At 44.0% G+C, this 27,237-nt stretch overlaps 1 protein-coding gene across 1 annotated transcript in view; it reads right to left on the bottom strand.

The window, feature by feature from the left end:
* Positions 1 to 27,237, bottom strand: part of Snd1 (staphylococcal nuclease and tudor domain containing 1) — a 446,694-nt gene that overhangs the window by 66,865 nt on the left and 352,592 nt on the right. The window lies entirely within an intron of this gene.

Raw genomic sequence — 27,237 nt, 5'->3', positions numbered from 1 at the left:
TAACCAAATTCCCTATGCCCTGGAAAACCAGGGGAAATGGGTCAGCCTCAGCTCCTGGGACCTGGCCAGAAGTGAAATGCCACCTCAGCAGAAGCTGCTGGTCAGGCAGCACCAGCTCAACCCAAGGACCCAGGGGGGCCTGGATTTAAGAGGGCTGCAGTAATGTAGTTTGGCTGCAATTTCCCACAGGCGGTGTTGCTTTAGTTCTCTGGGTGTGTAATAGTCAAATGTGTCTTGGTGGAGGTGGAGTTTAACTCTTGAGGCTCACAGAGTAATGACTTCCAGAGAGGTTCCATGCGTGGAGACCCTGTGTTTCTTCACCGCTAGTATTTATACTAATGCAGGGAATCGGGATTGAGTGGGTGTGATCTCTGGCACTGAGGAGGAAGGGAAAGAGGCAGCACTTTGCAGCAGTTGGCTAAGACAGGGCCAATTCTGAATCTTCCTGGACATAAGAGACTGTTTCTGGGTATCAGTGCTTCTAGCAGCACATATACATAGGCATTTATAATATAGGCAGCAAAGATACATTCCCTAGGCCTCTCTCTTAGCACTCTACCTCAGTAAAGAGAGAAAACTGCAGCAGACCAAAGGGTGGGACTTGCTTGGCTAGGACCAGATGAAAAGCGAAAATGACTTCCTTTCCTAGTGCCACATGACAACGCCCGCTGTTCATAACAGCTTCCTGGGTGTACATTCTGAGGTAGCTGGAGAAGTTGCTGCTTCAGCAATGGAGGATGGGGAGCCGACTTCCTAGCAACCCCCTCTTTGGCAGTTACCTGGGATGTCAGAGAATTTAGGCAGTAACTCTGCAATGTAAAGGGTCTTGCTAAACAAAGGCTTGAAGAGAATGGGCCAAAAACACTTGTGGGAAAAGAACTAAGAAGAATGGCATTTATCCTAGGGATAAGAAGCATATCAGGTCTTGGAATCTGAAGGAGAAATGTTTTCTGGAAGAAACCTTACAAGACTTGGGGAGACTAGAGAGGATGACTTCCCCTGAGTGCTGCAATGGCAATTCCTTAATGGCCCACCCTTCCGTCTGGCACCAGTTCAGCATTTGGAGCGGGGCCTTTCTTTGCCATAATGCTGAGTTTATCCTCTTCTAAGCAGGCACATAGGGCAGCTTTTCAGAGGAGCCTCATGAGTATCCAAACTGAGCCTTTAAGGCTGCTTTAGTGACTCATCATTGGGCCTGGCCGAACTTTAAGGCTGGTTACCTGGGAATGGAACGTGGGTTGATAGCTCTTCATCAGGTTAGTTACAGCAAACTGTGGCTAAGTATAAGGAATTATAGAATTTTCATTATAGAATTTGAGGCCATGAAAAACCATTTTGTTTAATCTCTTTGCATCTTATGGTCAAGGAAACTGAGCCCCAGAGAAATGGAAAGACATATCCAAGATCACACTGCTAGTTAGCGACAGAGGCAGAACTAAAACCCAAGATTAGTCTCCCAGGTATAAACTGTTTTCTCACTGGCTATCAAGAAACTGTTTCTTTCCATGTCAACATGGGACCTCCTACAGGTACTTTTGTGGTCTCTTTTTACCACAAGCTGTTCACTCTGTCACCCAACTATTACTGTTACTATGCAAGGCCTGAACAAAATTCTGAGCACAGGGGCTTCACATATGCTCCCTAAAGGGTTGGATTCTCAAGACAACATGTAACTCTTTCCTGATTCTTAGGCCCAATGGCAGACAGAAACTGCGGAATCCCAGAGTAAAGCTATGGGAGAAAAGATGAAGTAGGTAAGATGGTATGTTTACAGTGAGAAAGATGGCTTGGCTTCTTTCCAAACTGCGGCTGGAAAGCTTTGTACAGTAGAGGATTGTCAGAAGTCTTGAAGGCTGTACCATAGAAATTCTTCATAGAGCAATGGTTTCTAGTCATTTGGCCACAAAATGGAGATATTGGTGGTGGTGGGAGGGGGAGTCCTTCATTACTTCACTCTGCTCTATCTTCCCAGTCTTAGTGCTTTAAATGCCATGCTGTGATTGTCACTTCTATAATCTGCTTCAGGGCTTCTTATCACCCTTCAGTGTAATGCTGCATCCTACTATCAATGAAGGTAGACAGGCTAGTTTCTAAGGCCTAGAGACATTAGCTTTATCATGGCTATTTAACATGTATTGAGGCCAGCAACTTGCTGGGTGCTGCACAGAACACCGGGTGGAGCGTCTCTGCAAGACAATTCCTATTGTTGGCAGGGAAGAGGGCCACAGTACATGGCCTCTGGCTTCCTTCAGTGGTGATGACTGGTTACTGAAGAAGGCTGAGTAAACCTTACTCTAGGCTTCTACCTCAGGGGACCAGGGCCCACAATTAAAGCTCCAATGCAACAAAGCAGCAGAAGGGAAGAGAAAGATGAAGGAGGGGTGGCGGGAAAGGGAAGGAAGGGAAAAAGAAAGAACATTTATATCCAAACATATGTCTGATTTTATCTCCTCTGCTGGCACTCAGCACTCCATGGCACTGGCTAATGCAGGCATTGTTCACGCCATTTCTAAATCCTGCCTTAGCTAAACTGCAAAGCACTTTTGGCTCAAAGCAACTCTTTTGGTCTCTATCCATTTAGAAAGCACCTTTTCCCTTGCAGGAGGAAGAATGATTTGGGCAAGGGATTTCTGTTATTTTCATCTTTGCTTTAAGTTAAAGTGAAGTAAATTACTTGGTTAGGGTTAAGGACGATAGGAGCTAGATCAGCTAAATATGTATGTGTGTGAAAAAAAATCTATCTTATGCACATACACACACAAAAATGTAGCATAATGCCTATAAGCAGACTCTGGAGGCAGTCTTCCTGGGTGGAATCCCAGCTCAATTACTTTAACTCTGTGACTTTGGGCAAGTATTTTTCTCTCAGCTGTACAATGGAAGTAATATTACTGTCTACCTCCAATTTCATATTGTTGTGAAAACTGAAATTATAATTTATACCTGTATCTGTCTCACATTTACCACCCTGCCTGACATTGTATAGTAAATGCTACATAGTTGTTAGTTACATGGTCTATATAAACATACAGACAAAAAAGAACAGCCCCCATCACCACATCTATTCTTGAACCTTGTCTATGCCCAAAGAAAGAACATGCTTAGATACACTATTCCAGAGGAAGAATGGTTATCTAGAAGTTAAGGGACAGCACTATCTACAAGTGAGCACGGTGGGAAAGACTGTTGCATTCTCCACCCCAGGAAAACTCTGCCTTGTGCTCTGTCCCTAAACCAGCTCTGCAGGTGGCCCAACACACTTTGCCCACATTTTTCAGCTTTGGGAAAGGGGCTTCTGCTTGTAGTGGTGCATAAGCGGAGGGGCCAGACAAGGCATTTTTACATAGGAAGGCTTGGTCCTTACCAAGAAAGCAAGCTTCCTAAAATCGTTGAATTTTCGCCTGATTCTCCATTAGGGTGCAACGGAAGCAGTATTATTCAGTAGATAGTAATAAAATCCTTCCTGACTCTGAAGCCTTACTAGGCCCGAGGATACAGAGGGGAAGGTACCAGGAGGGAGAAGTCTATTGGCACAGAAAGGCTACTTATTAGATCTTCCAAGCAGGATTGGAGAGCTTAGAAAATAGACAGGGAGTAAAAATTTAAGCAAGTGAAGTGTGGCAAACACACAGGCAAGGGTCTGCAATGCAGTTAAGTAGGGAAGCCAGGGAGATTCTTCTGCCTTAACAAGCAAGAAGCTGGCTGGACCATGGATGGTGAAGAACTCTTAGTGTGAAACTGATGGCACGGAACAGAGGAGATGATAAGCAGGGAGATCAACTTTCCAAGAGAAGCTAAATGCATTTTGCTTTCCTAATGAGAGGCTAGAATTAGATTTTAGGATGATCACAGGTTTTATCCTCTGACACACGCCAACTTTGCTACCAGTACCTAGGCCAAACTACCTAATAACCACAACAGTCCTGTTGCCTGTCCCAGAGGCTGTCTGTTCCTGGAGAAGCAATCCAACCCTCGGGGTAGTACTCCAATCCCAACCCCTGAATGTTCTACTTTGAGCCTATCACCTCATTTCTATTAAGGCATAGTTCCTGGGGCGGGGAGGGCTGGTAGTGAAGAGAGGATGCAGCTCACTATATTTATGCACAAAAAGATCAGTCCAGTGTTAACAGAAATCGTGGTTGCCCATAGAAATAATGATGACTTATGAGTTCAGTGCACATGGATACTTGCAATGAGTCAGAGAGTAGGCGCTGGCCTGTGGGGATATCCTGGGAGAAGCTGTCTTGTCAAAGCAAGTTAGCACTTAAGAGGACAGTGTTACCTTCTCAAAGAACCTTCAGTGGGGAAGCACCAAGATGAGAGGCCACTCTAACACCAGGTACGAGGGCTGGATAGACCAAAGTAATATTCAGTCTTTCGAGTTCACTTGTTCTGTGTACCCAGTGACAATACCAGAGCAATTACTCATGTTCCAATCAATTGCAAAATGCCATAGAATAGTCCTTGATCCTCTCATTTCTTTCATACCCACTTGCCTTCTTACATTCCTACTAGTATACCTTTCAATTAATTATATCAGTTTTTTTTTTCTTTCATAGCTGTCATTTGAATCCATTCATGTGTCATGACAGGTCCTAGGAAATTCTCCATGATCCAAAAAGAATGACAGCCTTTCTGGTTTCTAGCAGTTCATATGCTATTTCCTTTCCAAGGTGGCTCCTTAATCTGTACTCTCTTTTCCAGTCCCTTTAATGTCTCAGCTCTGGTTGCCTTGTGTCTCTGAGCTGGTTCTGATTTAGTCACCAGATAAGTCATTCTACCTGCTCAGTGAGTCAGCAGAGAGAAGAAGAGCTTTAACGGCACTAACTGTTCCTTGGGCAAAGTTTGGTTTCCTGGCCTCAGGCTATTTCTTCCCAGTCTTCAAGGCCTGACTTCCTTTACCTACCACTCTCCTCTATTTTCATTAAGACCATTCAGTGGCTCTTGTTCAGACAATTCACCCCTGTCGGTGAACTGAAGGAGTTATAGGCAACTTTCCACAGAGGCAGTTACAGCCAGCATCCAAGTATCAGCTTCCCAGTTTCCTGGATTCCATAGCCCCTTTTGGAGGAAATGCTCAGTGAATCCCTCACAATGCATCCAAGGCCCCAGATACCAACAGCCTGTTCTTTCAGCCTGCAAGCCATAGAGGTTACCAGTTATAATCTATTACCATTCCAAGAAGACTTAATTTCTAGACTTAAAGGAAGTCGGCTAATACTTTATCCTATTAGCGTTTGCCTGTGTGAATTGACAATGGCTTCCTTCTGACATGACAGCATATTCCTCCAATTCATCTCTTTTAACAGAGAAGTCTTCAGTATGAAAAAAGGAAGGAAAAGAAAAGCCTAAGAGACTGCTAGAGGAACCAGGGAAAGAAAGACCATTTTTCCAGTCATTCATTCATGAATGAGGAGAGGGGGTCAGAGGGACAGTGCAGGACTAAGTGACCTCAAAGCGCGTTTGTATTTCGTCATTTCTCTTAGGAGGGAAGTGATTGTGACAGCTGGGTGTACGGGTGCACAAGCTTCAGAAAAAGTGTCCGAAGCTACAGAAAAGTATGGACACAAAAAGACAAGGTGATGTCTCATCCTGAGCCCGATGTACCAGGTTGATAGCTTTCTCTTCCCTTAATCCTTCTTTCTGCTTCTTGTTCAAAGTCCACATCTGTTCTGACTAGTGGAATCTTGTCAGCTGAGAGCACCTTCATATCATAGGTATGTTATCAAAGTTGGCTAACAATACATGTGGGATGGCCCTAGATACTGAGACAGAGTGTAGATTTATTGCTTTTAACTTCAGATATGTGGACTCAGCCAACAATACCTTACATTTGAGCTGCCTCATTTTCTTTATGAGAAAATGCAATCCAGAATACAATGACTTGCCCAGTGTCGTGTAGCTGTGATGCAGAGACCAGATTTCTGGTCTGTAGGTTTTCAATCCAGCAGGGTGACCATGATGTTCAACTCCAGATGGGGCACCAAGCACAGAAAAGGCAAAGTGGTTAGTTCCCCCCAGGAGTCTGTGCAATCCCTTCCAGTACTTTTATTTGTGCTTAATGCTCCGAGACAGATGGCGCCCACTCAGGATTTCATTCAAACAGCTCGAGTTGAGAAATCAGACAACTTTTCCTTTCCCTGCAACCATAAGTAGTTAGGGCATGTGAGTTTAGATGGTGGTTCGAATAGCTAATAGATCAAATGCTTTTTCTTTTATTTAAGTAGCCTTCCCCTTCTCTCTCTGAGTTCAGTGCAGTAAGGTGGTACCTGCTCCTATGTAGGGAAGGCTAAGAGAAGCAAAACCATGACCACTGGACAAGAAGAGAAGTCTGGTGTTCTATTTCTACCCTGCTTACTTTCTGTACACACACACACACACACACACACACACACACACACACGCACACGCACATGCACACACACACACAAGGGATCTTCAGAGGATAAGCTTTCATTGACTTGGAGGCCTACTCTGAAACACGAGGTCAAGAACCCAGTAAACTGTCTTTTCTCCCATCTCAATAAATCCTCTCTTGGTCCTGGCTATAATTTTATCACCATATATTTAATTAGACTGTGCTTCCTTCACGATAGTTTTAAGTGAAGTCCCAGTAGAAACATTCTAAAAGAACAGTTGCTTTCAGCAAAGGATCACTCCTAACCAAGTTAATTTAGCAGACATTTGCAGTCTTGAATGGGGTGGAGTTACCTCTTTTCAACTTCAAAGCTGGGAAGAGAAGGGAGGTGTGGAATGCAGAGGAATAAAGAGGAGGGCGGGGGCTTCAAGTAAATGAGTTTCCATCTATTAAGGAGTTAGTAATTTCTGCTAGCTCCCCTAGAGACCAGTCCCCTCCCAGAATGGTCTGACTCTAATGATTCCCACTCCTAAGCAACAGCCTGTGTTATGCTGGTGTTGAGACAAACTGTGCCAGAGAATTCCCTTTCTCTTGGAGGAGCTTCTATCATTACACAGGAGAGATTAGCCAGCCAGGAGGATGTGCTCTTGATGAGGAGAGAGAAAGACAACCAAAGAGAATGCTCATCTTCTCTAGCAGACTTGCTACAGCAGACCTAGGTCAAAAAAGACTGAGAGGTGAAAATGGCAATAGAACACAAGTTTTCTCTACTAGGCGCACATCAGATTGGAATCAATGGCCACAGGAGAGCCCTCCTGATGAGCTGAGGAACTCAAGAGAGAAGGACTGGTGATCTGGTTGGGAGGCAGGTGCAGATCTTTGGGGTATGAGTTAAGTGTAGTCCTAATGAACAAAAATGGATGAGAAACTGAGGTATAAAATGGGGATAAAGTTTACTGGAATAGGGGGACTTATTTTTAGGTCTCTCAAGATTATTTAGGGCATTTAGGACATTTCCAGGGCAGAAGCACAGGGATGAAGTTAGGGTTTTAGCTATTCCTGAGGTGGTAGAGTGGAGGTGGGGACTCGTCTCTATTCTGGATCTGTAGTAGAGCTAACAGTGCAGCTCTGGCTATTGCTGAAGCTGCTGCCAGCAGGTCTTGAGAAGGGGGTGTGGAGTCCCCTTATTTTGCCCCTGGTGGCTTAGCTGTGATGGAGATGAGATGGGCCACTTCCAGAGGCCGCCTTGCCAGATGTGCCAGCAGGCAGCCTGGCCAGAGAGCCTGCAGTGCAGTGCAGACAGATGCCCTGGGCCGTATTCAGGATGGCAAGACCCTTTATGGAGCTGCAGCTCAGCTCTGGGGCAGTGCCAGAGCGGCAGGGTAATGTTCCTCAGCCAGATTCATTTTCCCCCAAACCTCTTCAAATATGTGGGCCATGGAGGGAGGCAAATTTAATTAAATTACTGTGTCATGGACTGCCTTTCCTGGGGAAGGGCTAAAAATGGGCTCATGCTGACATGTAAACCCATCTGTGTATACAGAGCATGCATTTTTTTTTTTTTTTTCTCTTGGTGCTAGGATGTCAGCAGCTGGAAGGGCTGGCAATGTCTAGGGCTGGAGCCAGGTAGCTGGACCCCGTTGCTGCAGCAAGGCAGAGTCAACAACAATGCAACCCAGGCCCCATAGAGCTCTGCTGACCTTTCCTTTTCCACTTAAAAGACTAAGCGGGCACTCCCCCTTCCTGCATTAATTTGTTTCTCCTCAGATGCCTCTTGCTGGCACTCAGGACTTTCCCGTAAGGTGGTGCCCTGTGCTGTGTGTGGAGCTGTAGGGAGGTACCTTTCAGGAGTGCCCAGGCAGGGTTGTTTAGCTTGGCACGCGACGGAGGGGTCTCCGGGTGATTCTCTAGAGTGCTACCTCAGCAGTTCCCCATTGGCAATGCTGTGCTGGATAGAGAACCTTTGTCGAGTGCCAGAGTAAAGCGCAAAGCTTCTCCCTTTCCCTGCCACTGCAGATATAGGGCCTGAGCAGCCAACAGAGGCAAAGAAGGTCAGAAGCAACCAGAAGCACTTAACATGTGGAAATGAGCAACCAAAACAAATGCTGTCTGTGCTGAGCCTGTCCACCCCACAAGGTCACTCCACTTCCCTCCTGGAAGTTCAGGCCTCAGTGCTCCAGACTACCAGAAGTGTGGTTGCCCTGAGCGGTGCTGCTACAAGAGCTGGAAAAGGTGTGGCACGGGGAACAGTGGACACAGAGTGCCGCAGGTCGTTTCTCCACTCACAGCTGAGACTAAGAGAGAGCTGCTGGAGGCACGATATCTGAAACCTCACTGGATGCAACAACACTTGGAACCTGAGGGTTAGCTCTGTACTGGTCACCAGGAAAACAATCTGCCTGCTTCATAAAGCAGTTCTACTTATACAGCCCTCCTGGAGCTCTGCTGTTCCTCTGATACTATGCTAAACAGCACCAGGGCTAGACTCCTACTTCTAGCTCTTGCTACCTAAAAGTTTTAGATGTGAATATGATGGTTCCTTTCAGGACTAGGACAAATACCATCAGTCAATATAAGGACTGAGGATGTAGCTTAATGGTAGAATGCTTAGTACTTACTTAGCATAGACAAAGTCCTATAAAACCCCGCACTACAGGGGGGAAAATGATTCATCTCTTGGCCAGGCATTGTTGGGCATGCTTGTAATCTCTGCACTCAGGAGGCTGAGGGAAAAGTGTCTGGGTGTAGATACACAGAATCTACCATATGGCTTTAGAGAAATAAAGTCTGTGGGTGCTCTGTTTTGGTAAAGGGTATTTCCTCTGTACCCAATTAGACAGAAGAGAGCAGAATCCAGCTATGGGTGAAGGTAACCATGACATTTCAGTGGAACAAGGCCTCTTAATTCCATACCAAGACAAAAAGGGCCCATGCCCATTGGACACTGGGTGAGCTCACTCACCAAATGACTGGCTTCAAATGTTCAGGACAGAGGCAGATGCTCTCCAAGCCTCTGTCTTCTTTAGGCAGGATGCTACTGGTGCTTGGGTGGCAAGATACTTTATCTTTACCAATGACTGAAACTCTGGTTATTCTGAAGCAAACACACCAGCAGTAAAGCAGATACTGTTCAAACATGATATTCCTCTGTAGGGAAGGTCTGCCTTGGGGGCTTATGTTCCTTGTTACTTAAGCAGCTGGGATTGGAAGCGGTCTCCACTATAGAACAGCTGCCACAGGCTTCCCTCCCTTCTGTAGGCTTCTGCCAGACTGGATGACTATGGTCTCACTCAGTGGAGGCTGCAAGATCCAGAATCCTGTGCAGCTCCACACTCATGTGGCCCAGTGGTAACCCAGCCTGGGAAAAGGCTGAAGGGACCCTAAGGCTGCTGTCACATATCTTCCTCCATACAATGTCACCCATGGCCTTCCTCCTGCTTGTTACCAGTCACTTCATTTCTGTTAAAAAGGGACAAACAGACATGAGTAATTGTCTACAATGCTGTACTGCATGACACTGCCTTTTAGCACACTGAACTGGAGTGAGAAAATGAGGAGTAGGACTTTGAGAAGTTGCTAAGTATGTATTAAAAGAAGAAAAAGGAGGAAGAGAAAGTAAGGTGGTTTCTGATATCTAATTCTTCCTCAGTTCCTAATAATACCTAGGAAACAGAGTGGTGGAATTAAGGACAGTTGTAAAAACAGAGTAGCTCCGATACAAGCTGGAAAGTGTTTTGTGCACAATATAAACTTAAAATCTTGCCACCTGGGTTAATAGGCCTGAATGTGAACTAAGGGTGGTCTTTATCTTGGCCCAAGGTGACCTGTGACAAGGCCTGGACCAGCAAGTCCCCTTATCTCAGGAAAGCAGGGCAGGGGGAGGGCTAGGAGTGACAGACATCACTGGGTACGGCTGGGGCCATCTGCACTACTGTGAATCAAGGTTGGCTCAGACAGAAGGCGCGAGGGAGGAGGTGCAGCTGCTGATGGCTCAGACAGCTTGGACCTGTCCAGGCAAACAAGCCACTCAAGTGCAAGCACAGCCAGCCAAGTAGGCAGAGCACAAATAAGAACTTAAAGCTTGAAGTATCTAAGAAGATAGGGATGAAGGTAGGAATTTGCCTCAGATTTCAACTGATGACTGGCCAGGTCTCTCATGGCTACCATAGGCTCTTCTGCTATTGATGGCTGAGATATGAGATGAGAACTGGGGGCTCGATGCAGGCAAGCATTCCTTGAGCTAGGATTTAACCTTATTATTCAGGGAACTGCAGATACAGCTCTGGATTGGGTTCTCTCACAGAACCTCCTCAAACAAAACAAGAGGCCTACTCATCTGCCCAGTGTTAAGCAGCAGTGGGCTGTGGGTGTCTGGGTTAAATCAACTGTAGAGTACAGGAGTTTGTTTCAGGATTTGCCAAGGAGTACACGTGTTCTACTTTCCTGCTTTCATTCGGCCATCAGGAAGAAGTGCTGCTCTAGCTCCCTGTTAAAGCTCTGTGGGCAGTACTGCTAGGCTCCAGGTGCATAGGAACAGCACTGAGAGAGTATATTCTAGGCTGTATTGTAATCTCTAGATGTGGCAATGGGAATTCAACATCTTAATACACATCCAGGAGACTGGAGAACTGTGCTCTAGACTGGAGAGGAAGGCAAGGAGAAGCAGGGCAGATAGAATTGACAGTCTTGCCACTAGCTCCAGAAGCACTTGTCCATAGTTCTGCTTAAGCTGACCTACTGCTCAGGGGTTCCTTCTGGCTCAGGAGGCATTACCTCCAAGAAAGCTGGCCAAGTATTGATGACTGCCCTGGAAAAATAGGGGAAACCTTCCTTAAAAAATTATCACTCTCCTCAGAGGCCCAGGCAAGGAAGGAGAGAGGACAGATGGAGATTCACGAATATTAAATGGGAGAAACCAAGGTGCAAAGAGATACACATTATTCCAAAGGGAAATACGAGAACCAAATATCCTGCTCTCTCTAGTCACACACTCTGCAGTCAGTCACAGGCCGCTTTATAGGCAAACTCAGGTAGGCTACAGATCGCCCTACAGTTTAGGGTCATGAGGCTGAGTGAATGAAAGGCTGTTCAAATGTCAGGTTTCTGCCCCTTAGCCTAGTGGCACTTCTGAGCATAGGTCTTCCTTGTATGTGTATTTAGAATCAGTACGGTGACTGTGGTGACAGTGGGGAGACACGTAGGAGAGCACCAGCTTCCCTCTGCCTAGAGTCCTGTGAATAAACACAGCCAGGCCATGTTGTAGGCTCGGAGAGTTACACTGTGGTGCATGGACTCTACTTACTCTAGGAGTGGGCTGAAGTAGAAAATCATCCAGTTTGATGCAGATGTAGGCATGGGACAATAAAATGTTAAGGCTACAAACTAAAACTCTTTGGGGAAAACAGATGCCCCAGGCATTTTTAGAAGTCCCACCTCAGAGCAATCCTGGGAGCTGGGCAGCTCTGTAAATACTCAGGTTAACAATGTATTTGGGCTGGCTGAATGAGCCCAAGAGTCCACAGCTTTCCCTTTACTTCAGTACCCTTTAGCTTAATATTTAAGTCTATGCCTCAAACACCCCTAAATAAAGAAGAGCTAACATCTTGCCTCTGACTAGAGAGGTGTGCTAAGCCAAGGTCCCAGCCACAATGGTGTGTATATGTAGCCGAATGCTTGCAGCCTGAGCTCTAGAGTTCCAGTTAATTTGGCAGTAGTAAGACACTGTTTGTCTCACCTGCTAAACAGCCAGACCCAAAACACTGTTCCATTGCTACTTCATAGCACTGATGACACAAAGGAGTCTCCACACCCAGGCAGACTTGGGAGCAGGTGTACTCCTAGGAATGGAGGGTTGAGGTACAAATTTCAGGTCTTTCACTCCAGCCGTAGCTGAATCCCACTTGGGAAAGTGTTGAGTACTCTGGGGAGATGAGGGGTCTCCTGTGGCTTGTATTAGTTACAATGCAGAGGCAATAGTCTTCTACTTTCCTGGTGTGTCCAACGAGGCCCTCAGGACAGGGCATGAAGCAGGGGCAGTGTCAAGGCAGGTAACTCACAAGGCTGGTTACAGGGAGGTCACACAGTACTGTCTAGTTGGCTCATCCCAAATTCTGATTATAGACATAAGTCTAACTTGCTCTTTGTGCCCATCCTGTCTCCCAGAGACAGGATGCTCATGTGAATTGGTAGGAGAGAGCAAGTTTATGTTATATGACGCCTGCAAGCCTAAGCTGATGATCTAGGTGTAGGGATCCAAATGTAATCTTTTGAATCTAATGCTTCAACTGTAGCTGCACATTAGTATAGCTTTGAAAAAAAATCCTACAAACATTTTAATTATTTAAAAAATCTGATATGAAAAAAAATTGAAACCCTGAAAACAGAGTAGCAATGAACTTCAATATATGTATCACCTGGATTCAACAATTCTCAAAGTTGTCATTTTTGTTTCATGTATTCTTTCATCCTTCCACCTTTTATACTTTTTCTCTTAAAAAAAGTGCTTCTTCTTACGTAACTACAATACTATTATCATACTTATCAAATTCTTTGGGTATCAGCTAAAATACTTGGGGAAACTTAATAAAATGTGGTGCTTGATGAAGCCAGAATCTTTGATGGGGGGCAGGGGGAGGGGTGTCCAACCACCAGCAGCTTCCCTGAGCTTCCCTGCTCTGTGCCTCCAGTATGCCACCAGAGAACCATATTCCTGATCAATCTAGGAACCAGCAGTGGGATCTGTGAATGTCCCCTAGTCCCTCTAATCACAGAGGGCACACAGGCCTTGTGGCGGGCAGGAGAGAGGGAAGCAGAAGAGGGAGGGAGAAACATGGCAAGTAACAGAGAGGAGGAAAGAAGGGAAGCACAAGCACAAAAAGACAGCAAAGCACAGAATGGATTCTGCTCAGGAGTCAAGCCCCACTCGTTAGATGCATCAGATCCGTGCAAGGCCTGAGTGGCCTGTAAGGAGGGTGGATCCTAGCTGCCCATGCTGCCTGCAGAGCCCTCAGCACCTCTACACGAGACCAGCACATTATTCCTAGCCCTTTTTGCTTCTGTACATGCTGTCTCTTGGGCCTAATATTCTGGTAAACTCAGCCTCAGCACCTGGATTCCAAGGAGGCTTAATTACAGTGAGGGGATGCACCAAAACTTCTTGGAGTGTAAGTACTATAGTGTTCCATTTTACTTATTTATTTCATTTAAGAAAATAACTAAACAAAACATCCTGCAAAAAGATGAGGCTGTATCACTGCAGCTAAAAATACCTCTACTGAGGGCGTCCGCTTACCAGCTCCTCAATTAGGGATGCTACAGGGCCCTTTGTGAGCTGTACAGTGTTGGCAGCTCCATGGGGGCTCTGGGCGGCTGGGGACAATTCTGGAGCAGTGACTTGTTACTGCTGGGTACAGGGAGGCTGGCAAACAGACACTGAGCCAACTCCGAGACCTATATACTACAGGTAACTTCTGTAGCCCTCTTCCCTTATGGGCCCAGGACCTAAGTCAACAACAGGTTAAACTGGTATCTGTGAGGATGACCCAAAGGAATTAGGGATTGATTGTTCTTGATTTTTCTGAGATTCACAAAGTAGTATAACCACAAGAGGTGCAATGCCAACCAGCCTGGTTCAGGGTGTGTATGGTGCTGGGCAGCAACATGTAGGTATGAATTGGTGATAAGTAGACCCTGGTGGCATGCAGGCTAAGGCTGCTCTCAGTGCAGGCTGACACCAGAAAGGGAACAACGGGGGACATTACAGAATCACAGGGCTTTACTGGTCTTCCTTGGCATCTCATTACTACACTGTATCAGGGCATGTAGGTCATTTAGTCCAATACACTTCTTCTTCTTTTTTTCTTTTTTAATTGGGAAAGATGAAGCCTCACAGAGGTAAAACAACAACAACAAAAAAAGATTTTTTTCAAGGTCATAGAGTTGGTGAGTGAATTGTAGAAATGGGATTTCTGGGGTTGGAGATGTAGTTAAGAGGTGAAGTGCCAGCCTAACAAGAGCAAGACCCCAGTTCAAGGATTTTCAATAAATAACTAAATAAACACAAAACAGGATTTGACAGTCAGTGCAGTACTTTGTTTCAATATAATACATTTTCCTAATGAATGGATTCACTCCATGTTCAACATGTGACAAAAGATTTATGAGATCTATGGGAGTGAAGACACACCTCTAACTGGGAGGAAAAGAAGGCCAGGAGGGTTTAACTTTGAGGCTAGTTTAGGCAAGGTTTGCAAGACCCTCAAAGTGTGTGGCTCAAGTGGCAACATTTATGCTAGAAACAGTGGGTTCAATTCCAGAGGAAGGAGAGAAGGAGGAGAGGATAGAAGGAAAGAAGGACAGAGGAAGGGAGGTAGCAAGAATGGGCTGGTTATGGGAAGAGCTATCTTTAAATCAATGCCAAAGGGACTAAAGAACGTGAGGAGAGAGTTCCCTGGATGACTTAGGAATAACCTTGTAATCCTCATGGGTTCTGGGGAATGCATGGGTCAGACATGGCAATGGAATCTGATGTCCCATGGTAACAGTGACAATTTCACAATCTGTGGTCTCCAGCCAGAGATCTAAAGCCAGTTCTTGTTTTTTGTCTGATAGAGGAGGCAACATTTATGAACTTAAGTAGGGCCTGTCGGGAAATAATGCACATCCAAAGCTAATCTGATTTAGGAATTTACTATTTCTCAGCATGGAATTTGGAAGATATAAGGTAAGAGTATGAAGAGTGAGGTTAAAAAAAACATACACACACACAAAAAAGTATTGAGGAAACATAACTGAGGGGTATTGGTAAAGGGGCAATTTTTTCAGGAACAAGAATGCAATGTAGACCTTACATTTCCAGAATGTTAGGCTGGATCTGTGCTGGTCTAAAGTTCTGAGCTGTCCAACATGGTGGACAGCTAGCCATGTGTGGCTGTAGATTTAAAATTACATCTTACTAAAGAGTCTGTTTCTCAGTGTGTCAATTACATTTCATATGTTCAATATCCAATGTGGCCAGTGGATTGGACAGCACAGATAAAGAATGTCCCCATCAATATGCAAACTCTGTTTGACATCACAGCTTGACTTTGGTCATTTCTCATCACTTGATGGCTCTGAGAAGTTTCTGAAACCCCTATGCAGAAGCTAGAGGCTTCCATGATTCACTCTCTAGTAACTTACTAAGCCTGGTGTTTTAAGGAAGGCAGGAGCCATGCATCTACCAGTGTAGTAAGTTCTCCAAGTCCTAACCCCCTCCCATCCCATCCCCAGTGCCTGTCTACATGCTCACAGCCACTTTGGCCTTTGCATATTTTAATTCAGTTTCTATTTTACACTGTTTTAATTGATGTTTAATATAGCTTAACTCTGCGTGGTATTCCAAGCCCCTCACCAGGGGGGCCGCTCACAGGCAGAAGAACAACTAATAGCAATCCCCAGAAAATTATGCCCTGTATTAAAGCTGTCATTGCACCATATAAATGCTTATTATTACTATTGAATTCTCTAGCCCTGACACCTCCCTGTGTTTACTAGGTAGCAGATAAACCTTTATATGTCTGTGCCTTCTCTACTCTACCACACCACCAGGTCTAATTATAGCCTCATGTGTATGTTCAGCTCCATGCAACTATGCTTTGAAAAAAGCAAGGGGGGGGGGATCATGTAATAAAATTAAATTGCTGAAAAATGTGATTTTACCACCCCTGAAAAGACAAACTGATGTCACTGCTAACAGGATGGGGACCCCATCTCAACTACAGGGTGGGGAAGGTTTCCCATCAGCCTGCTCTCAGGAGATAGGGTACAGGTCCCCAAGCACAGAATGCTAGGGACAATGATGATAGCACAGGCGAACGCCATGCCATCCCAGGGAGGGAATCCCAGCTAGTAAATTTCACCTTCCCTCAACTGTCAATGAAAAATCCAAACAATGTAACCCTTCACCCCTAAAAGAAGAGAAGTAGAAAGAGAGAGAGAGAGAGAGAGAGAGAGAGAGAGAGAGAGAGAGAGAGAAAGGAAACACTCTCAACTTACAACAGTTTTCTCCGTGGTTGTGTTTCCTTTGTGCTTCTGTAAAGTAGTTTCTGGCATGAATAGCAGCTTTTCTACAACTGCCTATCAGGGGAAATGATGGAAAATTCCAGGCCTCTCAGACATCTGTGCTCCCCGGCTCTGGTATGCATTTTGACCTTATGTGTTGTGATGTCTGCACCCCTGTGTGGACAGAATCTCCTAGAGAATGCTGAAGCTCTGCTGACTTCCTTAGACTTGGCCTCCAGTCCTTTTCCCACTAGAATAGTGCAATCTGAAGAGAATCCACTTGTTTACCTCTTCTTCCTGCTTTGGTCACATACACTCACCCACTCTCTTGTAGACACCACTGTCATATTCTCACATTGTACTAAGCTACATAATTAGGTGGTAGTGGCGGCGGCTGCTGTCTGAGATATACTGTAGAGGTAAAGGTAAGAGGCACACATCAAGAATGTGGAGACTTGAGCTCTACCTGGAATTTACTATGTGATATGCCCAAGTGATTAACTTCTTCATGCCTCAGTTGTCTCAATTGCTGCAGAATGTTTGGCTTTGACTATATAACCTCTGGAGTCACTTGAGCTATAAAGTGCTCTAACTCAGTATTATGAAAACATATGTTCAAGTTCTTGGAACTAAAAGGGTCATTCTTACTTCTATTTATAATCTGTTTATTTTTTTATTTTTGCAGTCAATGAACTGTAGATTTCTATTTTAAATTCTTTTAGCTAACCAGGAAAAACTCTACTTGAGTTTATTTGACAGGGAGATGTTTATAACAAGACTAAGTTTTCTCTATCGTTTTGTCCTCTTCCATCTTGGTCTAAAACAAGGAGTTTCTAAAACACCAGAAATGGTTTCTGTATTCAAGCATAGCAGGAACGAGGCTGCCTTGGCTGGCGGAAGAAGATGGTTCGAGTCTCAAGCCCCAGTGGAGCATGACTATTTGCCATCTGCTGCATTAGTTGTCTCCAAGTCAGGCCAGGTCTATAGTGTGCTGCAAATATTAGAGGCTGTGCCACTAGCATGTCTCACTCAGGGCAAGCCTTGAACCTTTCATAGTGTGGCTGCCAATGTGATGTGAAAGCAAGGGGCCACTTTACAGCTTAGGAGTAAAATATGCACACCACACAGAAATGGTCCTTTTTTTCCTTCTCGTTATCCTCAGCCATTTTAAAGTTCAAATTCAAAAGTTGTCTACCCATGCCGAGGAAGACGATGGAATTGTCATTTCCTTTGCCTCACCCATGCCAAGACAGAACAGTTTCTTAATGATCCATGGGAAAAGAACAGTTACTCTATTGGCAGCTTCACTTGTAATTAACCAGCTTCACAGAAAGCTGGCTGCCGCCCTCAGATCTAGTACTCACAGACCATGGAGCTACCTGACATAGTGACACAGGGTTTCTAGTGAAATCTCCCAACTGGGATAGGGACTCTCAAAATAATGACCTCAACTGACTGGGCACTCGGAAAACATGGCGAGATGGCAGTGCTTCTGGCTCCACACTTGGGCTGCTGTGGAAGACCGATGGCAATGACCAGCTCTGGGAAGCACTTTCCCACTGATCACCACTAACAGCACACTCAGGTAAGTGTGTGGCTGAGTAGGGTTATCTTCTAGGAAGCCCTGCAAATAAATACTCTTCTAGCACAACTCTACATAGGCAGACATTTCTGGAACTGGCTTACTGTGCCTCATGTCAGAAGCACTAACAGAGGGGAAGGGAGAGTTTAAGGACCATGTTGGGTATGGTAGGCATTGTGGTGTTACTTTTGGGTAAGAAGCAACGTACCCAAGTTTTGATACTTAAAAACAAACCAGCATCAGCCAGGTTATCCAGACTCTGGCTTTGTAGTCACATCTCCTCAGGAGTATCAGAATTCAGCAGGCTGGTTTTGGTAGCTTATGCCTGTAATCCAGCTACTTGGATAGTAGAGATGGGAAAGGATTGTATTTTGATTGCCTGATCTAACAAAGAAGCTGGTGATGCATACCTGTGAAGGTATTTGAGAGGTATAGGTAGAAGGATCAGTAGTCAGGGCAAAAAGTGTGTGAACCTACCTGAAAAATAATGGAAGCAAAAGAATTGGGAGTGTGGCTTGCTCATAGGGCGCCTGCCTAATACGAACAAGTCCTGAGTTAAAAAAAAAAAATCCCAAACTGTCATACATGGTGGCTAAAGCTGTAATCTTAACTCCTTAAGAGGCAGAGGTTGGAGGACAGTTGGGCATAAAAATTTGACAGACCATCTGAACCAATGGCTGGTATGGTGGGAAATTTCTATTATACCAATTTGGGAAAAACACAATGGCTGCACACAGTAGCATGCACCTGTCATCCCCAGTGAGTCAAGGAAGCACAAGGGGAAGGATCATAGCTCAAACCAGCCTGGACATAAAGTGAAATCCTACCTCAAAAATAACTAAGGTATGGCTCAAGTGACAGAACACCAGTTTTAGCAAGTGAGAGTCCTTGATTTCAATCCCTAGTATTTTCCCCAAAACAAAAAAGGAGAAAACAAACAGTCCTGGGATTCAAACAACTGTGGTCTCTCCCTGGTAAGCTAACTGATAAACTGTTTGCCATTTGTAATGCTGAGCTTTAAAGGTGAGCACTTTTAGCAGGTGCCAACTGAAATGACATCTTAACAATGAATGAAAAGGTATTCTCAGTATGCATGAATCTCCTCCCCCCCACGACATACCACACACCCTTCCTTTAAGGGTACATGTAAGAACCATCTCCACGGTTCATCCCCAAGTGGACACAGAGCCGTCCCCCTCTTTCCTACACCCCCCCACCCCGTTCCCATTTCCACTTCTGCTCAAGCATAAGAACCTTTCCTTCATGCCCCAAACCCACATAGGCCCAACTCTGACTCCTTGAATTCTCCCAGAGTGAGGCAGTTACTACTGGTAGAACACAGATGAAGGAGAAATCTTCCTATCTTCAGTAACAATGGAGTCAGTTCACAGGGTACATGGCCTGTTCATTCACCATGCTAATTTATGTAAAATAGATAATGAAGGAATTCTGTGCCCTTTGGAAAACTGGGGGAGGGAGTGCTACTGGGTATGGATCACTGTCCATCAAGTGGTGTAACACTGCTGCTCCTGGATGGCACAACACGTGCCGAGCTCCCAGATAAGCCACATGAGCTAAAAAACAGGCTTTACAGCAATTTTCTTTTCTTCTCTTTTTTAATCATCCTCTTCTTTGCCAACTTTTGATTACAAGAGCCAAACACAGTGGTTCTCACATTAAGACAGTTTGGAAAGTTGTACATGGTGGATCACACCTGCAATGTTGGCTACTCAGGAAATAGAGATCAAGAGGATTCTAGTCCAGGTTGGCTCATAAATAAAAGCCAGATCTTATTCAAAAAATAACTAAAGCAAAAATAGGCTGCTGGCAGCATTGCTCAGGTGGTAGATTTCCTACTTCACAAGTATAAGGCCCACTACAGGAATTAAAAATTAAAAAAAGAAGTCTGGGACTATGAATAATCCCAACTGCAGACTGGTAACTCCCCGGCAGCTCAATAGGAAATGGGTCGCTCATGACAAATGAATTGGTATTGCCTGCCATTTTTCCTTGCCGTCACTTTAATCAATAAGGGAAAAGGTGAATTGTTATTGATCTCTCCAACATCTCTGAACGATACTGTACAAATTACAGAAACACACTGGTGTGTGTGTGTGTGTGTGTAGAGGAGAATGAAAAGAAGAAGAAAGTGTGAGCAGTATGAGGCTGCAGTATTTCCTTAGAGATGGTGTTAGACTGATTGAGTGCTTTTCCGAAGAAGTCATGAGGAAACCTCACTCACCTGCAAGGGCTGTCCATGGAAGGCCTCTCAATATCTTATATGCTCCAATGCTTCATCAGGGTTAAAGGGCACAGGAGGCCATAGGGCTGCCCTTGGTGCAAGCCTAGATGCCTACACAATGAGACATGCTAGGGATCTCAAGGCCTCATGATTTTCTCAGGCTGTCCTACTTTAGTGGTATTATCTTAACCCAGATAGGAATTATAATTTTTTTTTTAATATTTTATTTGTGAACATACTGTACAGAGGGGTTACAATTACATGGGCAGGATAATGCGTACATTTCTTACCAAGTATTGCAGCCTCCTCCTTTGTTTACCCTTGGAATTATAATTCTTGATGGACAAGCAAAAAAGTTTTAAGGGCAACCTCTAGCAATACCTTACTAACCCACTTCTGGGTCACATGCTAAGAGCACATAGATAGGCAGCAGATGAGGTAAAACCAGCCTTACAGTTGATAATAACATTGACTATGGCTTCATGAATTCAGGCCTATCCTTCAAAACTTTGCATTGAACAATAAAATATAAAGATCAAAAGTCTTGGGTGAAATGTTAGAGGACTGGTCTTAATCCTAGGGCAAAAGGGATACTCATCATACAAACGATATGCAAACATAGTCTTATCTAGACAATAAGGAAATGGGAGATAGTATTAGGACAGATGTCCTAGGATTAGAATAGATGGTCATAGCACAGTATTAGTGTCTTACTTGGATCTTCAACCAGTTGGCTACAAGAAAGACTGAGAGAATCCTTAACTCCTCTGGAACAGATTCTGCTTAGGATTTGCTGAACCCGTCTGTGTCCTGTTTATGTAAAGGCAATTTGCCAAATAGATTTGATAGCAGGAAGAAAGGGAATACTGACCAAAGCTTAAAATTCTGTACTCTTTAGAAAATTGAGGGAAGGAGTGCTATTGGGTATGGATCACTATCCATCAACGGATGCTACACGGCCATTCATTGGGTCTAATTATTCAGATGTTGGTGAGAGGGGGAAAATAGTAAAAACGACAAACTTTCTGCCTAGAAATCCCCCTCAAGGCCATACAACATGCCCAGTGCCTCTGTGGGGCCTGGCTCTCCTCAGTAACCTCTCCACCTTGCCTGGATTTTTAATGTCAGCATTCTCTTTAGTTACTCCTATTTTGCAGATGGAAAAACCAGGGAGATGGTCGCATCTCCAACATGAAATTGAATCCAGCCTTCAAAACTAGTGTGTGGAAGTAGCAGAGACTTCTAGGATGCTCTTGACACTCTTGAGTAAATGATTACCCAGAGACTATGATTCAGGGCATAATTGTCTAATTCTGAAATCAGCGACACCACAGTTCACCAGTTTCCCCACCTTCCTCTCACAAATACCTGAAGGACCAAAACCTACAGCCAAATAAAAAGCAAGTTACAAACCTGCTGATGTGTGGAGAGTGGAAGTGCTGAGATTAGAAGGAGGAAGTACTTAAGTGCACCCTGGGCATTAGGAAAAGGCCATGTCTGCACTCCTGGAAGCTGATGGAAGAGCTCTGGCACTCTCTGCCAAGCAGGCCAGGAGACTGCCCTCCAGTCAGGAGGTGGGGTACATGGCTATGGGAGGGTATGATGATAAGAAACAACAATTTAGCAAGTACCAGTTCCCTCCTACAAGGGATCTTCCAGTTCTGAAAGTGACCCTATTCTAAAATTACCAAGTGGCAGGTGGCCAGGCTAAAAATCCATATCCAATCAGCAGTAATGGACTATTTGTTGCATTTCCTCATATAAGGTTGCACTATTGCTATAAAAACCCTGGGTCAGTGGTTTTAGACTTATTTAACTGGAGAGGTAACAGCACCTTAGTACTGTAAACACTACAGGGAACTGTGAAGTGCAGTGGCAGAGGCAGCTGTCCTGGAGGGGATAGAGGGAGGGACTAGGAGTTTCAGCTGCATGATCTTCCATCTCTAGTTGTACATCCTATGCCAAGATCCTCTGGTAACCACTAAAAAGCATTTGACTGCAATAAAAGATGAGAAAAGAAGAAGAAAACAGCACGCTAACCTGGGAAGAAGGGCACATCGAAACAGCTTCCAGTTGAATCTTTCATTCTGGGTATAACAGACAGCCGTTTTTCCTGCACTAACTTTCTAAATAATTCTACTTGGGGCTCTTTTCCTGTCTCTTTTCTGTCCTGGTTAACACCTAGAAATTTTGTAGGGCTCCTCCTGGTACTCTGCTAGTTTCTGACTCTGGCAATTTAATGCAGATGAAGGACAAACAAATAACAATCTATGGTTGTGGATTGGCAGGGTAGGACAGAAAAGAGCACTGCTATTCCATCAAGAACAAGGAGGCACAGGCTATCCAGGATCTAGAAGGCTACCATTGTATCCCTCATTTGAAAGTGGGTGTGACACTGGGAAACAAGCAAGCTCAGAAGTCTTATGTAAATGGTGAAAAGCAGAGAGCCCCCAGAGATGTTCAGACATGAAGAAGATATTCGAGTGCTTCTACAAGGCATGTGGGTAGCCCTACCTCCTTACTCTCATGGTGATGCTTGTCTCTTATCAGTCTGTAGACTGAAAATCCAGAAAAGACTTCTTACAAAGTTTAGAACTTGCAGGCATAATCTTGGTTAGATCTTTGCTTTCCCAAATGAACATGACACTGGGTAGAAAGAAGTGGTTTCACTACGAAGGACCATGCAGAATCAGAGGCAAGGAGATGCTGTCTAGAATAACCCTGACCGACATCAAAGATATTTAAAGAAATACTCTTTTGAGAACTTAAAACAAGGTTTCTAAGCAAATTGGTTCCTAACCAAATGCCAAATCTATTCAATTGGTAGTAGTTTTGAGGAGCCCTAAGAGAGATCTGCATCCCAAGCCAGCACAATAATGCTAAGACCGACTGGGAGTGTCAGCTACAGGTACAAGATAGAATGAAGAGTAAGAATGGGAGAATATTTGCATTTGTCATCTTTGGCTCAAATAGGCTTGGGGAGAGAAGGGTGCTACAGAAAGAAGTCTAAGTACTGCTTTTTGTTAATTCCAGTATGAATATTATTCACAGCATACATACTACCTATGTATCTAGCCTACCATCCTACTCTGGGTATGGTGTTTTTTCTCCATTAAACTTTGATTCCTACTTAGCAAAGCCATTAGAAAATTTCTATTGATAATGAAAATGGATGCAAGCTGCTTTTCACCAAGTGCTTAATATTTACCAAGTAGGTCATGAATCTAAGAACACACAAGAAATGGCAAGGTTGGAATGTGAAGCCAGGTCTGACTCTTCACATGTTACTAAGAGGTTTATTATGAGATCAAGGAGGAATGATGCTCTTAAAGGTTCTGAAGATAAGCCTAAAAATGAGCTATTCCTTTCTGACTATGAGACACATGTTTTTTTTTGGGCCAGGTAAGGGTATTTCTGCTGTTAATTCTCCACCTTGCTCATAATCTTATTTCATGCACCAAAGCATTTCATAACAGGCCATTGGTCACTTTCATTTTCAAAATCCATTTAAGCTTAGCTGACCAGAAACTGTCACGGGTGGAGTAGCAAGTGGGAAGTTCATCAATAGAGCCAGGTTTGGAAAACCAAAGCAACAGACATAGGGAGTAGGCATGCTAATGGCAAGAACAGGGCAGAATTAACGTCAGCTCATTCATGAGGCACATCTCTCCTGGAGTCACACATGGAACATGGGAATGTTAGCATTACCTGGAGAGCAAACACAATCTTCAACCTGCTTATTCTTTGCTGGTGGCTCAGGCAGCCTTGCTCTCATATATACTATGAGCGATGTTCTAAAAGGTATCACTTGAATTATGTAACACCAAAGGGAAAATTCAGTGGGTGCAGCTTAGGATGTTTGGGACAAACAGAGCAAGGAGGTGCCAGGACTGAAGATATTACAAACATGTCAGCATGTTCAACTCATACTGAAGTTTATGTGGGTGTTGGCTAACATGTTTGGGTCCTGAAGCTAAAATCAGGTAGTGGGCAGGCCTATATGAAGTCATCTATAGTTGCAGAGGCTTGATAGGAGATATTAAATGAAATAGAGATCTACTTTCCAAACTAGGCTTTCAGAAGGAAGGGTATGGACTTCATAACAAGGCATTTCACCTGAGAAATGAAAATTTCAAGCTGCTTTCCTTCAGCACTTTATTATTATATTAAGAATATTAGATGCCTCTGCCTACCTTTTAAGAGAATCCTCACCAAAACTCCGGAAGCAGTGAATATTCAGGATGATTGAAGAGGAAAGAGAAACCAAAATTGCTGTTTCAGGAACATCTAATACACCTATATTAAAATAAATGGCAACTAGCTCTCCTAGCATAAACCTTACCTACCTCTGAGGGAGTCCAGCAGTCTTTTCCCTTGGTAACATTTCTCTATTTGTTCTGGGTCATAAGCCCTACACAGCTCCTGGTAGACCAGGAAGCTAAGCATTGTGGGGCTTCTCTGTCTTCCATGGAGATGGCTCGTAAGGAACATCATTTCACATCAGACGGGAGAAAAAAAAAAAATCAAACACCATTAGCGGCAGGGTTCAGCTGGGCAAGGCTGTCTAAAGGATTTTCATGTTTTTTTCTTTGTAATAATCTTAAAAGTCAAACAGTATATGCACTCAATCTCTGCCCAGCCTCTTCACCCATAGGCCTTACTTTAGATGAGATTCAAATAAGCAGACCATCCCAGTAAAAAGATGCAGGAGGAAAAAAATGTTTGAGCTTTTCCATCTTTACTCTGGAGTTATATGGGTCAGAATTAAAGATGGAGAGGAAGAGTAAGTGCCAAGATTGTCTTGGCATTGCCAAGGGTTCTGCTGATTCTACTTGGGGAAAGAAGGTACAATAGTCAGGTCCAAATGTTTCTTACTTCATTTTTTGGATAGGAATAGCAGCAAGACAGACAAAATGACCTGGTAGAGGAACATAAAAGTTTCTCAAAGAAAAATTTACAAACAGTAGGGTCCAATTCGGAGGGAAAGGCAAACAATTCTTTTGCTAAAAAGGATTTTCTTCCCAGGGTTAGAATCCCATCCTTGAGACCTTACGCGTCTCAAGGAGGTATTTTTTTTTTTATGGGCGTGTCCTATCTCTAATTCCAACAGCAGCCTGGGGTGTGAAAAGCAGCCTTTGGAGGGCAGTGAGGCCTATCAAACTTACACCAGTCAGTCTTTATGACATGATTACAGGTAACGGAATCTTGGCCAAGCCAATGACAAATTAGGCTCAGCAGCTATTTCAGAAGAATGGATGCAATTCTATGCTTGACTGGCTGTGAAAGTTCTAAGCTGAAGAGGGAAACAGCTGAGCTGAGCCAGCAGCTTTGCAGAAAGGAATCCCACTGGAGCCAGTACATGCGCTGAGCTTGCTTGAGTTGGCCCACTGGTGACTGGAGACTAAGCTACCTTAGGAGTTTGAAAGCTGACAGGGGAAATACAACAACTAGGAGAAGAGGAAGAAATGGGCAATGTGACAGCACCTCTCAATTAAAATTTTTACCTTACTTCTTGTTGTGATGCTATTTTCATTTATGGTCTACAAATGTGCAGATAATACTTTGATATTCACAGAAATCTTACAATCTATCTGTGGACTAGTTGTGGGCCTGAAGATAAAAAAAAAAAAAATCCCTTCACCTAACAGTTTTAGCAGAAGATGGCAACATACAAGGTTAAGAGAGAGAGAGAGAGAGAGAAAGAGTGAGCTTGCAAAAACTTACCTGAAGAAACATGAATGCCAACAGAAGCTGGGTGCCAGTGGTTCATAATTGTAACCCTCACTACTGAAATCTAAGGATTGTGGTTTGAAGCCAGCCAGGGCAGAAAATCCATGTTACTCTTACCTCCAATTAACCACCAAAAATCTTTAAGTAGAACTGTGGCTTAAGTGGCAGAATACCAGCCTTGAGCAAAAAGGCTAAGGGAAAGCCCAGGCCTCAAGTTCAAACCCCAGGACTGGGAGTTACTGGGAACCTTGATTAAGCAAATACCTATGTATATCTTAGCTATCGATCTATGGGAAACTTCAAGTATAACGGTCCATTCTAACAGGATGAAATTTATGAAGTGACTGGTGGTGAGACACCAAGGTGGGGAAGTAACTAGGAATACGTGTAAAATAAGGACATAAGATTTTATCTCAGAGGCAGTGGAGTCACGGCTTTTAAACAAATGTATAAATATACTCAGATCTGTCTCCTTAGGGAGGTTAGGAAAAGGAACATGGACATCTATTTTCAAAAGTATATGAAGCAATCATTATATAAAAAGTAAGACTCTGAAAAATAAGACCAACAGATGATCCGGCTTCAGGAACTGTACAAATTCAGAGTAGACACTTGGTGAGGTAGGGCCATTCCACATCCTGCAGGTTTCCCTGAAGTCTTGCAAGCACTCAGAATCAGAACAGAAAGGCTTCATGGGAGAAAATCCACCCATGTTGTACCTTTGGGAAAGTCCGTAGTCTCAGATATAATGCCATTGAAAAATAATGCTACATAGCTCAAAAAAAGCACCTTCTGATAGCAAAATTGGCAAAATCTGGGGCAGAAAAAGGACTTAAATAGGAATGTAAATATTTGAATATTAGTAATTGTTTTATAACCAGCTGTGAAGAAAGGTAGTTGCACTGAGTTTCTTGAACTATAAAGTTAAGTTTTCATCACTAGAAAGGCAGGTGATTTTTACCTGAGTCCTGTTTTGAAGAAAATAGCCTTGGCCCAGAACACACTGAACTTGAAGGCCATGGATGAGCTGTTAATGAGGGTGGATGGGGAGATAAGAAAAGCCTTAGCCCCGAACCAGTGTTTAAGATCTTGTGGGAGAAGGGAACTGTGTATTCCCTTTCTCATAGATGGTGGCTGAGATAATCTTGAATAAGTGTTTGGGGCAAGTAGGTGGCACATGACTGGCTTACTTTACCAGCAGGTAATAATTAGTGGCTCATTGAGCCGGTTTTAGTGGCATTATCTAGGCCAGATGTCCCGGACCATTTGGACTTTCCAGGATTG

The sequence above is a fragment of the Dipodomys spectabilis genome, unplaced genomic scaffold (assembly GCF_019054845.1).
Source record: "Dipodomys spectabilis isolate Male_0828 unplaced genomic scaffold, ASM1905484v1 ptg000197l, whole genome shotgun sequence".
NCBI classification, from domain to species: domain Eukaryota; kingdom Metazoa; phylum Chordata; class Mammalia; order Rodentia; family Heteromyidae; genus Dipodomys; species Dipodomys spectabilis.
Note: the sequence above shows the minus strand (reverse complement) of the source record. Positions and strands in the feature narration are given on the sequence as shown.